The sequence below is a fragment of the Plectropomus leopardus genome, chromosome 11 (assembly GCF_008729295.1).
Source record: "Plectropomus leopardus isolate mb chromosome 11, YSFRI_Pleo_2.0, whole genome shotgun sequence".
In the NCBI taxonomy this organism is placed as follows: Eukaryota; Metazoa; Chordata; class Actinopteri; order Perciformes; family Serranidae; genus Plectropomus; species Plectropomus leopardus.
This window is the reverse complement of record NC_056473.1, coordinates 4,592,056-4,607,065: the sequence shown is the minus strand read 5'-3', so window position 1 is coordinate 4,607,065 and position 15,010 is coordinate 4,592,056. Positions and strand designations below refer to the sequence as shown.

At 38.3% G+C, this 15,010-nt stretch overlaps 1 protein-coding gene across 2 annotated transcripts in view; it reads right to left on the bottom strand.

The window, feature by feature from the left end:
* The window catches only part of otud7a (OTU deubiquitinase 7A), a 57,241-nt gene extending 55,486 nt beyond the window's left edge, over nucleotides 1-1,755 (bottom strand). For both annotated transcript variants that reach the window (XM_042495979.1, XM_042495981.1), the window contains exon 1: nucleotides 1,660-1,755. The gene's annotated coding sequence lies outside the window, so the exon portion shown is untranslated. The remainder of the gene's footprint in view (nucleotides 1-1,659) is intronic.
* Nucleotides 1,756-15,010: the final 13,255 nt, after the last annotated feature.

The following is a 15,010-nucleotide window of genomic DNA, read 5'->3' as shown; positions in this document are numbered from 1 at the left end:
GAGAGGAGCCCCCGTGCCTGCCTCCATGGCCTCCGGCTGACCTGCCTCTGCCTGTAGACAGAACACTTAACATTGTTACCCAACCTGTAGAGACGTCTGAAGAACGGGGTCCACTTCAAAGCCGTGCAGTGATTGGGCCATGATTACCATGGGCACTTGACTCATTTCATCTCCTCTGAAGGACTAAACTTTGGGGGAATCAACCATGGAGACATGGAATTCTTTCCAAAGGGAAACAGCAGATTGAAGCCCTCATTTGCAGTTGCATTTCAGCTCTTGCAAGATGATTGATTTTGATCATCTTTTTTAGATTCCAATGATACAAGAGGAGAAACACACCATCGCAGCCGGCTGCAAAATATGTATAAATGTGTTATTCTAATAATGCAACCAGTGTTTTGACACAAAGATAGCTTTTTGAAGTAGCTAGTGGGCACAGATGTTTGCAAAGGAATGTCATTTTGAATCAGTCGAGAAGCACTTTGATAAAGCGGCACTGCCACACTGACATGAAAGCCCAACTGGGTTCAACAACAACCGTCATCTCTGCTCTGCTTTTCTGTAGCTAAATGCCAGTGACAGGAACAGAATTCACTGTGGTAACTGATCAGGTGCCAAGCGCCCTCTCCCCAGTGCCCTGCTGCACTGAAGCCCTCTGTGGAGCTGGCATGGCCTGGCTTGGCCTGGCCTGGCCTGGCAGCTACGGGGCCCTGCTTTGTATCTCTGCCTCGTCTATTCAAAGCCGTCTCCAAATCAGACACGACTACTGTCAGCTGCCCGTCTCGTAAGTGAAGCCTTTCGGACAGGGTTAATAGGTGGCGGCATAAGTTGTAAGACAGTTGATTTGATGGAAATCATCTTCCAAATGGCCAAAAGGGAAGCATGTTTATTTCACCCATGTTGTACCCAGCTCAGATATAATCTGATATTAATGATAGATTAAAGGTATTATTATGTAGGTCTTTGTCAGGGTGAGTATGGTTTTAAAAATATCACTGAAATGAATTAGTGGCCTCTCCATCTTTACAGGCAGGCGTAGTTGATATATTGTGAACCAGGCCAACAATAAAAGAAAGGTATGTATAGGCACCAGAATTAAACCAGTCAATGTAAGGCTTCATATATTTTAACATGAAACTGCTGTGATTTACTCTGAAACATATTTATTCCATCACCATCCTGCATGTTAAGCCATCTGCCCCAAAACACACTGTTGATGATTAATATTCAAAAGAAGCAGCCTCTATAGCCCCAATAAGCTAATTTGTTTTAGGATAAGCCACCATCACAAAAACATACCCAGCTGTCTCAGATGTATATTAATTGCCACTGTATGTTCCCACATCACAAAGGTCTGTGACTAAGCATACAGATTGTACATCACATCCATGTTTACAGCATGTAACTCTCAGACCCCGGCTCTCACCCCGAACGATCGATGAGATTTTTGGGGCCTCGATGCATTTGCTGTCGACCTAAAATCCAAAAAGGTATCCGCACGGAACCTGAAGTTGAATGCATCGAGGCACGTACTCGCATAAAGGCAGGTGCACCTGTCTGCAGTGGTAGCCTATTGTGTTCACTATCAAATGAGCCATGAATCGGCCCGTCGCGCTGCGTGTGCAGAGGATAAACATTAAAAACAAGTCTGTCTCTTACCGTTCTCTTTTCAGTCATTACTCCCCATCCTCAGGTTTTCAGTCCAGACCTCTGACGAACCGTTAATTCCTATCAGGGCTGTCTCACTCTCTCCCTCTCTCCCTCGCTCATCCCCATGTCATATTTCTCCGCTGCAGCAGAACAAAGCCACGCCTCCTCCGACAGCCGCGTGACGTAAGCCGGCGGAGCCTTTTTGGCTCACGCCCTCGGATACACATCCGGGAAGCAGCCGCGAGAGGCCGCTGTGCCTACACAAAAACAAATCACAACAACTTGATTTTTGACCCGAGTCTGAGGCATATATGGCTTAAATATCTATAATAATAAAATGTGAAGAAAACAAATGCCTGTTATATTTTAGGTCTGAGTCTTAAACCACAGTGAACTGTTGAAAATGTCATAGCAACTAGCCTGCGGTGCTGCATTCATGTGATGTAGGAGGGTCGGAGTTTCCATGTTGGGAAGTCGTTCGTGTCCTTTGAGGTGGTAAAGTGGGAACAACATGGAAAATACAAAGAACTTGTGTTGCATTTCAGTGCGAAAAACGCTCAAACAAGATGTGTTTCTAGGTTATTTATATTTTTATATATTATTTTATTAAATGTAGGTCACTCTACATGGACAGCAGTTAACATTGATACCACATTACGCTTTACATGTAATCAAAATTTGATATTTAATATGTGAATTAATAAAAAAGTTTCTTACCATTGACCAAACATTGACTTTTGGCCACTATGTTTATGCATGTATGACGCCAAGTTGTCAATTCGTGTTATATTATCAATGTTAGTATACTCGCTTGGCATGCTTTATAGTTAAACAGTTGCTTGCTGCAGCTAATAGATGCCAAAATGTGCAACTACTTAAAGTAAATAATAGCACCAAAAAGTACGAAATGTATTTTTTACCGTCAAATGTTGACAATGTTTTCATGCATGTATCTATTATAAATACTTTCTGCCATTTCTGCTGCCCCGCAACGTCATTCAAACGTCACAACTCGGCAACTCGGGTAAAGCTCGGGTATCGTCGAAATATCCCAATATCCCACTCGGAATTAGGACTTTAGAGGGTCGTGCAGGTCCTCTTAACTCGTAAATTCAGCAAATACGATATTTCCAAACAGCACATGAAGGATGCAGTACACATTGTTCTTCCTACAAGAGATGTAGTTCTTAAAAAGTAGCTTAATGTTAGGGATTGTTCTTTATTTATTAGAGGGGGAGTAACTGGAGTGTGGCTACATACTTCCTTGAGGCCCCTAGTGACTGGTGAAAAATACAAGACCCTCCCTCCACCAGGACCCACAATGGGTTTTTTTTTCCTCATCCACTTGACCAGCATTTTTCAAAAATATTCAAATTATACTAAAACAGGAATTCAGCTAACTGGCATACATGAAGAAAGACAGAACACAGGGAAAAACTGAAAAAAAACCCTGTATATAATGATAAACAAAACATCACAGATCAATGAACATTTAAAATGTCACAGTTTAAGGTTACACATATGTCTTCTGACAAGAAATGTAGTCCATAATAAAGTAGCCTAATGTCAGGGACTGTTCTTTCTTGGCCCTCCCTGAATGACTGAGAGAATGACCTCCACTATAAATTCAGGGTTCCCACACATTTTCATGGACAAAATTTAAAAACTTTTCTATGACTTTTTGAGGACCCATAGGCTATTTCTTCCTCTCCCCACATGCCCAGCCTTTTTCAAAACTGGTAGCCTAGTGATTTTTACTGATTCCCTGACTTTTTCAGCCTGGGAAAATGTGAGTTTGGAATTCCATGACTTTTCTAGGTTTGACATGAACCCTAAACATTAGTTATTTGATTTTAAACTTACACTTTGATAACTGAAAGTTAAACTGGAAAGAATAAACAAAATTTGTAATGTTGAGGGGCAAAAAAGGGTGTTTCTCTCTCTCTTCTTTGTTGTGCATGCTGATTCGTATCAATTTCAACCTCAGATTTGATTATGTGTTTTTGGTCCTCTGACACATTATGTGTTTGTCACACATAATGTGTCAGAGGACCACTGGAAAATTGAAAATGTGATCATTTCTGTTTTTGCAGTTTGTGGGCTCGGATAAATGTAATTTTGTAAAAAAAAAAAAAAAAAAAAATCAATACAAAATTCACCCATTTGAAGTTGTCCTTTGCTTAAAAAAACAACAAGCAAATGTCGTCTATGAAGTTTTTTTTTCTCCTTTTTCACATTAAAGATTCCAATTTAGCCTAAAAGCAGACATAAGTTAGAACTGAGCGAACCGTGCATGATGGTACGCTACAATACACCTGACAAGCAGCATTTATTTTATTCTTATTATTATTATTACTAGAACTAGCCTACCTAAACATGACCTAAATATTAGTATCTTTAGTCTAGTGTTGCTCTATATCAACCACAGACATTTTGAAGCCTACCTGACAGCTAGTGGCAGGTGCTACAGGTATTTTAGTGTGTTATCAGAACCGGAACATGCCTTTCGAAAGCTAAAAACAGGAGCCGAATGATGTGGAAACAATTCCATCAACGCGTTTTGGGAAAATTATGACCGCTGTTATTGATTTTTAATGTAATCAATTCACTCTAAATTGTCTATCTATCTTTAGAAACACAGAAACAGGGCTGCTCTGTCTTTTTCCTCCTCGGATCATTCACGAAATGCTAACCGCAGTCCGCGCGCATTGTCCAGTGCTTCACTTGAGCGAACTGGTCCTGCAAGTACTTTGAGGGCTGGAGTCTCAGAGCTCCACATCGATCTTCCAGCGTACCTGCTGCACGGATTCAGCGTCTCTGGACACCGATTGTTGTTGTTTTTCTCACTTCCAGTCAAAGTCCTCGAGAACAGCCATGAGCTCCGTCTCCGCGTTCATACTCTATCTCTGCTGTGTGGGATTTATCGGATGTAAACCTTCGTCTCTCTGCCCGAGCGGACAGTTTCTGCTCAAGAACCAGTGTGTCCTCTGCCACCCCACCTGCTCCGAGTGCGACGGCCACGAGCTGTTTGAATGCACTACCTGTGGAGTTGGTAAGGAAAATTCCCTATAGCCTATGCGCACTTTAAACGCAGCATAAAACATGGATCTCTTTTCCAAAGGTAAAAAAATGCGAATAATATATGTTTTCAATCTTCCTTGTAATATGCACTTGATTCACCCTAAAAGGGATTTAACAATGTTTTGCACAGCCAAATTCTGCAAGGACAGCACATAAATCACCACCAGCTAAACAAGGCTTTATCATAGTAAGACTTGTTTTTTCCCTTTCTTAATTTATACAACAGCCTGTAACAATAATCCACTATACAAGTTAGGTATACAAACAAAACAATAGCAAAAAGCCAGGGGGATATTTCAATTTAAAAAAGGCTATTATACAAATGTCAAGTGACTTGATAACCCTTTTGTTTGAGGAATCAGTGAGCAGTTTCAAATAATGTTCAATATCTTCCTGAAAACCGACAATATTAGGTTTTTGTATTCCTAAACTTATATTTCTGTATGAAGTACTAAAACCATTACCAAATTAATTATTAAAAAATGCTTTGTCTTCTTTTCTTAGGCAACTGAGAAACCCAAACACTGAACTTTACCCAAATAATGTAAAGACAGACAATATCTTTGCCATCAAATGCCAAAATTCACATCTACATTTTTCAGAATTTCCATATGAGCTGTGCAAATATGATCCAATGTGTTGTTTTGTTTTTTGTGTGATTGTTTGCTTTTTGGCTGCACAGATGCCTGATTAAAAAAAAAAACATGTCACAGTCTCATTAATGTGGCTGAGAGGGAGGTGGAGTTTTTTTCCTCCAGAGCAGCACTATTTAATGGTTACCAAAGCAAAGCTGTTGAAAGGCTTGTGTATTAGAGGATGGGCGTTCAGCTCTGGTTTACCCTTGTTAAACAGTCACGGACTGGCTGTAGCGCTTGTTGATTTTTCTGTCACAGGAGCACTTATGAAATAGGTAAGAAATGAAGGTGTGATCATATTTCTCCCGAGCTTTCACAATGTAATCTGATCATGTCAGAATGGGGCCTTTGTTAATCAGAGGGAAAGGAAAAAAATATCCCCTTGGGCTACAAGTATTGCTGTTGCAGTTCGTTGGGCTTAACCTGCAAAACCCGCAAGTCTCTTTCTCTCACACACACCCTTTTCTTTTAATACATGCATTTTGACACTCCCACAATAATGCATTTCAGTTTTTATTGACTCTATTTTAGTGTTCATTGCTGTTATACTTCCTTTGCTGAGTAGATTTTACAGCAGTTAGTATTTGATCGCAGTATGTATATTTGTCTGAAGTTCTTTGTGAAGCAACATCAAAAGCCAAAAATCTCTATCCTCATGCTCTTGTTTCTCTGCACGCTGAGTCTCTGGGAAGTGGAAGGGTTAGAGAGGCAGCAGCAGCTTGTGGCCCCTCTCCTCCCTGTCTCACACATCCTCTGTGCAGCACTGAGCAGATGAGACAATGCTGTAACTCAGCTGCTCGCAGAGATGCCTCAGGTGCCACAGCCGGGCTAGTCACAGGTGGCAGAGTATTAATCATTAGGGCTAACACAAGACTGTGTCTCTGCCCACAGCTCTGATATCTCCTCTCTGATTGCCCTTGTTTACATTAGTTGGAGCATCCTGAGGTGATCTCAGACTGTGATCTGTTATTTGTGGGCCTGCAGCAGTGGCATGTCCAGATTTTTTTTTTTAAACTGGGGTGGCCCAAGAGGGGCACTGACTTATGCATGGGTGGCATGAAGTATGTGTGTCAACGTAGCTTTAGGCCACTTTTAGAACTGCCCTTCTATAATGCAAACGTTTTTCCTCAGTGTTTAAAAAAGAATCCAAATTCATATGATACAATTGTGAGCAGGGCTGTATGCAGGGTTTTAGAAACATTGAGCTGCCAAGCCTGCAAGGGGGGTTTCGGGGGCATGCTCCCCTGAAAATTTTCCTTGATTTAAATATACGCATTGAAAGACCTTTGGAGAGCAAAAATTGGATAACAAAAGCTTTAAAACCATGTCAGTGGGCAGTAGCATAAATCATACAGGATACATAACTTGTGGGGGGGTCTTAGGGTGCTCCTGCAGAGAAAAAAAAAGTAATTTAAAATACATTTCCTGTATTTCTACACCACCTAAATTAGTTAGATGGAGGGTTCAGAGAATAGCATAATAATTGACCCTGTATGAGAAAATTAGAGAATAATCACAATCAGAGGGGGATTTTATCATTAGTCCCCCAAACTAAAGGGCCCAAACAGTTATTTATCTACTTTGATGGTTAAATGTGAAAAATACTGAATAGTCTTACTGGTTGAACTCACTGTTCCCCAAAAATAACAAACAAAATTCCCCTAAAGCTCCCTTTTAAACAAGACAACTGTACACTTGTAAAAAATACAGAGGTCCTGACCTTTGAGACCTCAATGGTAGGTAGGGCCATGACTGTGAAAGCGATCCTCGTGTGGATCTGTAAAAACAAACACACGAAAACACTGTAGTATGCATGCCAGGCCTGTAGTTGACGATGTAACTTTGTAATGACACACAGTAGAAAAACACCATGTGCATGTGCAAAGTGCCGCTGTGACGTCACCGTTCTCACAGGATCTGCACATTGCCAGTTTACATGATGACAGAAAGGGTGGCGTTTTAAAGGATTACACCCTGGAACACAGTTATAAAAGTTTGCATTTTCAGGCCCCCAAAACACCGTTGTGGTGTGAACAAAATGCCAAACCGCAACAAAAGTTTAACGTTTCATGCAGTAACTGTTGCCGTGTAAACAGTCCCTTAATTTACCATTTGTTTTGTCCCCACTGCTTTAATTATAACATAATGTCATAATGTTATTTCTGTGTCTTACATTCCTGTTTATAGTTTAGTTAAAAAAATGACTAGACCAAACACAACACAAAAGTGACACCACACAAATGTAAAATAAAGCTGTCATACTTTGTTCTTAAATTGTTCTTCCAAAAGTAAATAGTAAAGTAGTGAGAATAAAGTGCCAACAAAATTGAGTGAACAAACAGTTGAATCAGTTTATTTGTATGTAAAATTAGTCAGGTTAGATAAGACTCCCATGTTTAGGACTGAATTGCACCTATAAAAAAATTCAGTTTACTGATCAAACAGGTCAAACTGACTGGTCAGACAGCCAGTCATAATGGGGTGGCCATTCAGATTTCATAAGTTGCCGGTGTCGCCCCATGTTGCTCCTTAGACATGCCCCTGACCTGCAGTCAACATCGTGGGCTGCAGACATCAGTTCATGTGGCTTTTTTATGGCTGTGACATCTATTTATTCAGCCACTATTGTCTGTCTTTAATAATTGCTCCTCAATCACATGTTCAGCCACATGACATTATTTCAATGAAACTGTTTTGATTTCTGCAACACGAGTTAATGCGATAATGCGTTGAGGCCGCTGAACTTTCACACAGTTGGCAGCATGTCCTTTCGTCTTTCCTTCATCCCATGCAAACGTGAGGCCCATTTGGCTCCTCCTCTGTATTTATTATGAGAAAATCATTGATTTCCACTTTCATAAGAGTGCAGATTTTTGAAAAAAGGTTTTTTCCTGGCAGGGGTTGTGTATGGCTAATGCTATCTTCATCAGGAGGAAATAGAGTGGGCTCTATGTTAACAAGTCCCCTGTGTCCTCCTCCTCCTCCTCTTCCTCCTCCTCCTCCTCCTCCTCAGATGAAGATGGACAGGAACGTTTCCTCCACCAAGGTCACTGTCGGACACACTGCCCCCGGGGACTCTATCCTGACAGGGGTCACTATGCCTGTCTGCCCTGCATAGCCAATTGTGAACTTTGCACAGATGGCAACATATGTGCCAAATGTCGGGAACACTACAAACTCCAGAATGGCATCTGCCAAACAGCGTCCTGTGACATAGGTAAACGTAAAGCACAGTTTCAGAGTTGGTTGAAGCTCAAGGGAAAGACATTGAGTCTCATTTTGTTTTTGCTCTGTGTGTGTTGTGTGTGTATGTGTGTGTGTGTGTGTGTGTGTGTGTGTGTGTGTGTGTGTGTGTGTGTGTGTGTTTTTCAGGGCAGGTGCAGGATCCTGATACAGGAGAGTGTATTGACTGTGAGATGGGCTGCAAAACATGTTCCACAGGTAAGTCACACGTTGTATCCTGCAAACAACGTCAAACTGTTCCCATCCAAATGTAAAGTGGATCAGCTGTTTAAAAAAAAGTGGCTATAACAGTGCACAATGTAGTTTGTTTCTCATTATGAGTCGTAATAAATCTCCTCCTTTTTTTGTTACTTTTGCACAGAGGACCCTGAGATCTGCAACAGCTGTGTGGAAGGCTACTTCCTGTGAGTTTTTTTAAAATAACATTTTAATTATCTTTCAGTAAGTGGACTTTTCTGTCCTTCCATATTTTCATCTGTAAAATCAAAATATCTTTAGGTATTATCCTACATAGCTAACATTCAATGTTAAGGTTGTCAATAACAATAATTTTTAATAGATTTTACTGTTATATTCTCAATTAACTGACAATTTGTTTGATCTAAAAACAGCCAGAAATAATAGGGAAAAAACACTCACTGCAATGTCTCAGAACACAATTTGTCATATTTTAATTGTTTATTTTGTCCAACCCTTAGTCCTAAATCCAAATTATGTCCATTTTCACAATCATGGAAGACTAAGAAACTAGCAAACATCCAAATTTCAGAAGGTTAAGCAAGAGAAATGTTGGGGGAGTTTTCTTCAAAATAATTAACACAACATAAATCTATTATCAAAATAGTTGCTGATTAATTGTTTGTTGATTGACTAACAATTTCAGCACTATTTGCCACAGTAAAATAAATCTTTATTGTCTTTTTGACATAAAATTGACAGAATTTTGCAAAATTGTTTCTTTATTATTCTTTTTGCCACTTGTTGGACCTTTTTTGTTAAGTTGGTCATTGACTTTCCCCTGTCCTTTTGAAAGAAATTAAACTAATTTGCTCAGGTTCCAAAGGGTTAAACAGGTTTAAAAAGTCACCTGAATGCAGCACAAGAGAACTGATGTCAATCCAGGTTTCAAAGGGTTAATCTTGAAATTGTTTTGATTTGCATTGCCTTTGCCATGCCTCATAAAGAGTCAGGTAAATACATATACAGTATGTGAGGGCAATATATCAAACCTTTCCATAAAATTTTTCCTTTTTTTTTCACAGCACAAGAATGTACACCTGTATGTACCTGTATATCTGTTTACAGCAGATTATCACTTGGACACACTGTGTGACAGGCTGCAGAGGCAGAACAGACCTCCAATTGTGTACTTCTCCCCCGAGTTTAGGCCTGCTGGTATTGTGTGAGTCGGGTTACCTTCTACACGGAGTCATACATCCACTGTTACCTGAGCCTGGGTTTGAACACAGGAGAGTGTTCTGAAGTAGAGCAAGTATAAGTGGAGAGCACAGCCAGTATCGGGTGTGATTATATAGGGTGCACCATCTTGACTTCACTGACCGCTTGTGTGAATCACAGCAGAGGAGGGTTGAAGGAAAATCAGCTGCTTCACTGCACTCACGTCCTCTTACTGCTGCTATATAGGTTCAGTGAGATACTCTTCTGCGGTACTTGTGTTACTTTTACTTTAACACTAATGGTTTTAGAACAACAGGTCGTCTCTGTAATTTCTGCGGCTGCTGCAGCACCTATGAAAGCCAATAGAGCATGTGGCTGGTCATGGACTGCAGGAAGAGCCTCGGCCTGATAGCAAGTGACAGGAAAGAAAATCCACTCCTGAGGTTTGCCTGTAATGACAAATGTTTAAGTCGGGCAGCTTTGGCATTACTGTGAATTTGTGGAGCCAATGTTGTTCTCGAAGAAAACCCTGCCCGTTGAAAAGAGGCACAGCATGATGGATGCTTGGTATTTAATGGCATTTATCTTCTTCTCTATGGGACTAAGTGCAGCTAACCAAAAAAAAAAAAAAAAATCACTCTCAGAATGGTTTTACCATGTTTACTCAAGCTCTTTTAACTTTAGGGACTACCCGTTTTTATTTATTTTCTTTTTTATCATTATTAGCATTTTTTAAGTTAAATAAACAAATACATACAAACCAATAACATACAAAAAATGGTTAACCAAGACAATAAATAAATAAATATACATATATAGATATAGATATAGATACATAAAGAGTGATATAAACAAACAGACAACATAACAACATATACAAACAGACAAATAAATAATATATATAAATATATATATATATATAGAGAGAGAGAGAAACAGGAAGGACAATAAATAAATAAATATGCATAAGTCAAAATAATAATAAAAACTCATTCACAGTCTCTATCACAGACAAATCATTCAAAATTCACCGGTTGGTAAATAGAGTAATTTCATGTTACAGGATAAGTTAATGTTATGTACTTTGTTATGTTACGTACCAAATTGGATATTATGAGTTAGCATGTGAGACAAATAGAGAAGAAAAAATGGGGGGAAAAGTTCTTGATATTTCATGTTTTATGCATTTCTCCCATCTTTCATTCACAAGATCTTTGCATTTATGATTATTTAAGTTGTCATTTTTAAACCAATTTAGTTTTATTTGTTTAATTATTGCTACCCTTATCCTTATAAACAAATAGGACTCTATTTGATTTATTTCCTAAATAACTCAAAAGAGTAAAAATCCCAAACAAAAGTTGCTTTGGAAATGCTGATGTGCTCTCCTGGAATGGATAGTCTTAATATTTGCACAGAGGGATTCTTAAACATCCCGCAGATTCTTAAGCAGTGCACTGTTTCCAGGCCAGAGACAGAGCCTGCTCTGCACCAGCTGCTATTGTGAGAGGAAGTTGATGGATGCAGCGTGGCGCCTCCAGCTGTTCCTTCTCAAACAATCACCCGCATCTTAGCACCAAATCCACGGCAACGCAGCAGGAAGTGCAGCTCAGGCTGTCAGTGGTCACATTCTCCCGAGTGTGTAGGGAGGTGGCAGGAGAGACAGCAGAGGAGGTTCAACTATATAAGTCAGCGGCTTCTTGCTGTTTGGATTATTTCATTTAGAGTGTAAAGTCTGTAAAGACGGAGTTTAATGTTTAATGTGACATCTCAGTATCTCAGCTCCTTTCGGCTAGATTTTTTTTTAGGCCAGCCGTCTCATGTTTAATAGCTCAGTTAAGCCCCGGAGGAATGATAGGACAGGTTAATGACAGAAATCTGCCCATGCCTCTGGGCTACAAATAAAACACCAATTAACTTTCTGCCTTCAGAAGAGAATAGAGCCTTGATAAGCTTGAAGAAAAGCAGGCTACATTGTGTTTTTTTTCTCACTGTGTGCTGTCCTTACTGATGTTTGACTGAGTGCACCTTTTGGCCGAGGACTCTATTGAAGTCAACAATGCAGCTGCAGGTGTGCTGCAGACTGGCGTGGTGCATGATTGCCTCTTGCATGTGGTGTGTTTTGTGTCTGGTTTCGGTTCAGCCGGCCGTGGGCAAATCCTGCAGCAACATCATTCTCCATTCACTGTAAAGCTTTCAAAGTGATGTTAAATCATTATAGTTTTCATCAGGTCTTTGATTTTTTTCAATTGCTTTTTGTTCTGCATGTTTGCTTTAGGAAAAAAAAGGCTTTTTTTGTCAACCAATTATTGACTGATTTCACACACATAGATAAAGCCTAGTTTTAGATAAAAGGTTTTCTAATTGTTATAGATTATCACTAAATAAATACACTTAATGGCGTTTTGATTTCAGTTTTGAGTTGACCTTTTTTTTCCTTTATAGTTTCAGACATCAGTGTCGCCGGCATTGCCCCCAGAGCACCTATGAGGACTGGGGCAGGGGTTTGTGTCTGCCCTGTCCAACACCATGCACAGACTGCAGGAGTAACTCCCGCTGCCTCGCCTGCAAGCCTACTTACTTCCTAAACGGTAATATTTGCAAAGATTTATCATTTCTATGTATATTTTGTGGACTATGAGCATACAGATTCAGGCTTCAGACCCTCTTGTACACAGTACAAGTAGAGTTAGTCATTTTTTAATATACTCTTCTATCACTGTGTATGTGAGAGTGATCAGTCATTTTTGTTAAAGACGAAAAATGGCACTCTCAAGTCTTCATTTGGATTGCAAATCATGTCCGTGTCAGCAAATCTGTAACATGAGATATGCAAATGTATGGTTTATGCAAATAAGGAATTAGGATTGTGTTGTTAGGTTGTGTTCTGTATATGGGCATCCAAAACAAATGCTTGGAGACTGTGTGTAAAGCCTGGAGCTATTTAAACCTTTAAAACCTGTTTGATTTCTTTCAAAAACATGGGGAGAAGACAATATCAACCTAACAACACATGGCCTGATAATTAGCACAAAAAAGTAGTAAAAAATAATATGCAAGAAAAGTACCTGAAAATAATGCAACAGAAAAAGTACAAAAAAAAAACCAAAAACAAAAACAAACAAAAATATATATATTTGTTCATGCTTTTTCTGTAAAATTATTCTAAATATAAAATTATTGTAATTATTAATCTAGTTTTCTGGGTATGTTTCCCTTTTTTTTTTAATATAATTTTCTTATTTCTCTCCCCAAAAATCAGATATTTATGTAATTTTCTTGTCACCTTTTACTAATTTCTTGCAATTTTTGGGGACTTTTTTGTCAGGGTAGTCAAATCCCTTTTTAACCCATGTTTTCGAAAGAAATCAAACCAATTTGCTTAAGTTTCAAAAGGTCAACGCGCTTGTGAAAGGCGTCTGTATGCAGCACAAGAAAACTAATGTTGATCCAGGTTTCAAGGGTTTAAAAAAAAAAAAAGATTAGAAGTGCACAATCACACTATCGAGGTGATTTTCACATGTACAGGTACATGCAGTTTCTCATGGGGATGAGACTGCACATTGTGTCAGACAGCATCTATCACAGATCATCAGCTTATTCCCTCGTCTCCAGCCATAAGGTCCAGTTAGAAAAAAACGAAGAAAAAAAAAGGAAAACTAGGTCATTGTTTGTGCCTGGGCAGTTGGATGGAATTTAGAGAGAGAGAGAGAATGTGGACAGCCAGACAGAAGAGAAGGATGATAAAACTGTGGACTAAATGAAGCGATGAGCAGATCTTTTCAGAGACCACATCAGAGCCATTTTGCCACTTTGCATGTTTATTTCATTGGTATTTAATGGCATTTATCTTCTTCTCTATGGGATTAAGTGCAGCTAAACCAAAAAAAAAAAAAAAAAATCAAATTTATTGATTTAAAAATCAATTTTAGAATGATTTTACCATGTTTACTCCAGCTCTCTTAACTTTAGGGACTACCCATTTTTCTTTATTTTCTTTTTAATTATTATTAGCATTTAAGTTAAATAAACAAATACATACAAAACCAATAACATACAAAAATGGTTAACCAAGACAATAAATAAATAAATAAATAAACATATATAAATTATAAATTATGTGTGTATATATACACGCACACATATATATATATATATATATATATATATATAGAGAGAGAGAGAGAGAGAGAGAGGGGGGGGGGGGGAGAGAGAGAGAGCGAGAGTGAGAGAAACAGGAAGGACAATAATAAATAAATAAATATGCATAAGAAGTCAAAATAATAATAAAAACTCATTCACTTATCCAAAACAAATGCTTGGAGACTGTGTTTTAAAGCCTGGAGCTATTTAAACCTTTGAAACCTGTTTGATTTCTTTCAAAAACATGGGGAGAAGACAAGATCAACCTAACAACACATGGCCTGATAATTAGCACAAAAAAGTAGTAAAAAATAATATGCAAGAAAAGTACCTGAAAATAATGCAACAGAAAAAGTAAAAAAAAAAACTAAACAAAAAAAAACTAAACAAACAAAATATATATATATTTGCTCATGCTTTTTCTGTGACATTATTCTAAATATAAAATTATTGTAATTATTAATATAGTTTTCTGGGTATTTTTCCCTTTTTTAAAATATAATTTTCTTATTTTCTCCCCTTTTTAAAAAATCAGATATTTATGTAATTTAAAATATTGTCATATTTTAAAGGGACAGTTATTCTATTAAAATAACTTTCTTTTTCTTCTTTTCTTGCAAATTTCAGGTACTTTTCTTCATTCTTTTAAAGATGATTTCTTCTAAATTTTGGAGTAATTCCTTCTTTAGTTGCACTTTGCCTTCTTCCTGTGTTTTTTAAAGAAACTAATCCAATTTCTTCAGGTTTCAAATGGTAAAAACAATAAAATTTTACTACTTTTAAACTTTCTGTTATGCAAATGAGAATTTTCCAGCATTGCCCTCCTGAAATGATTGATTTTTCAGTAACAAATATTGATC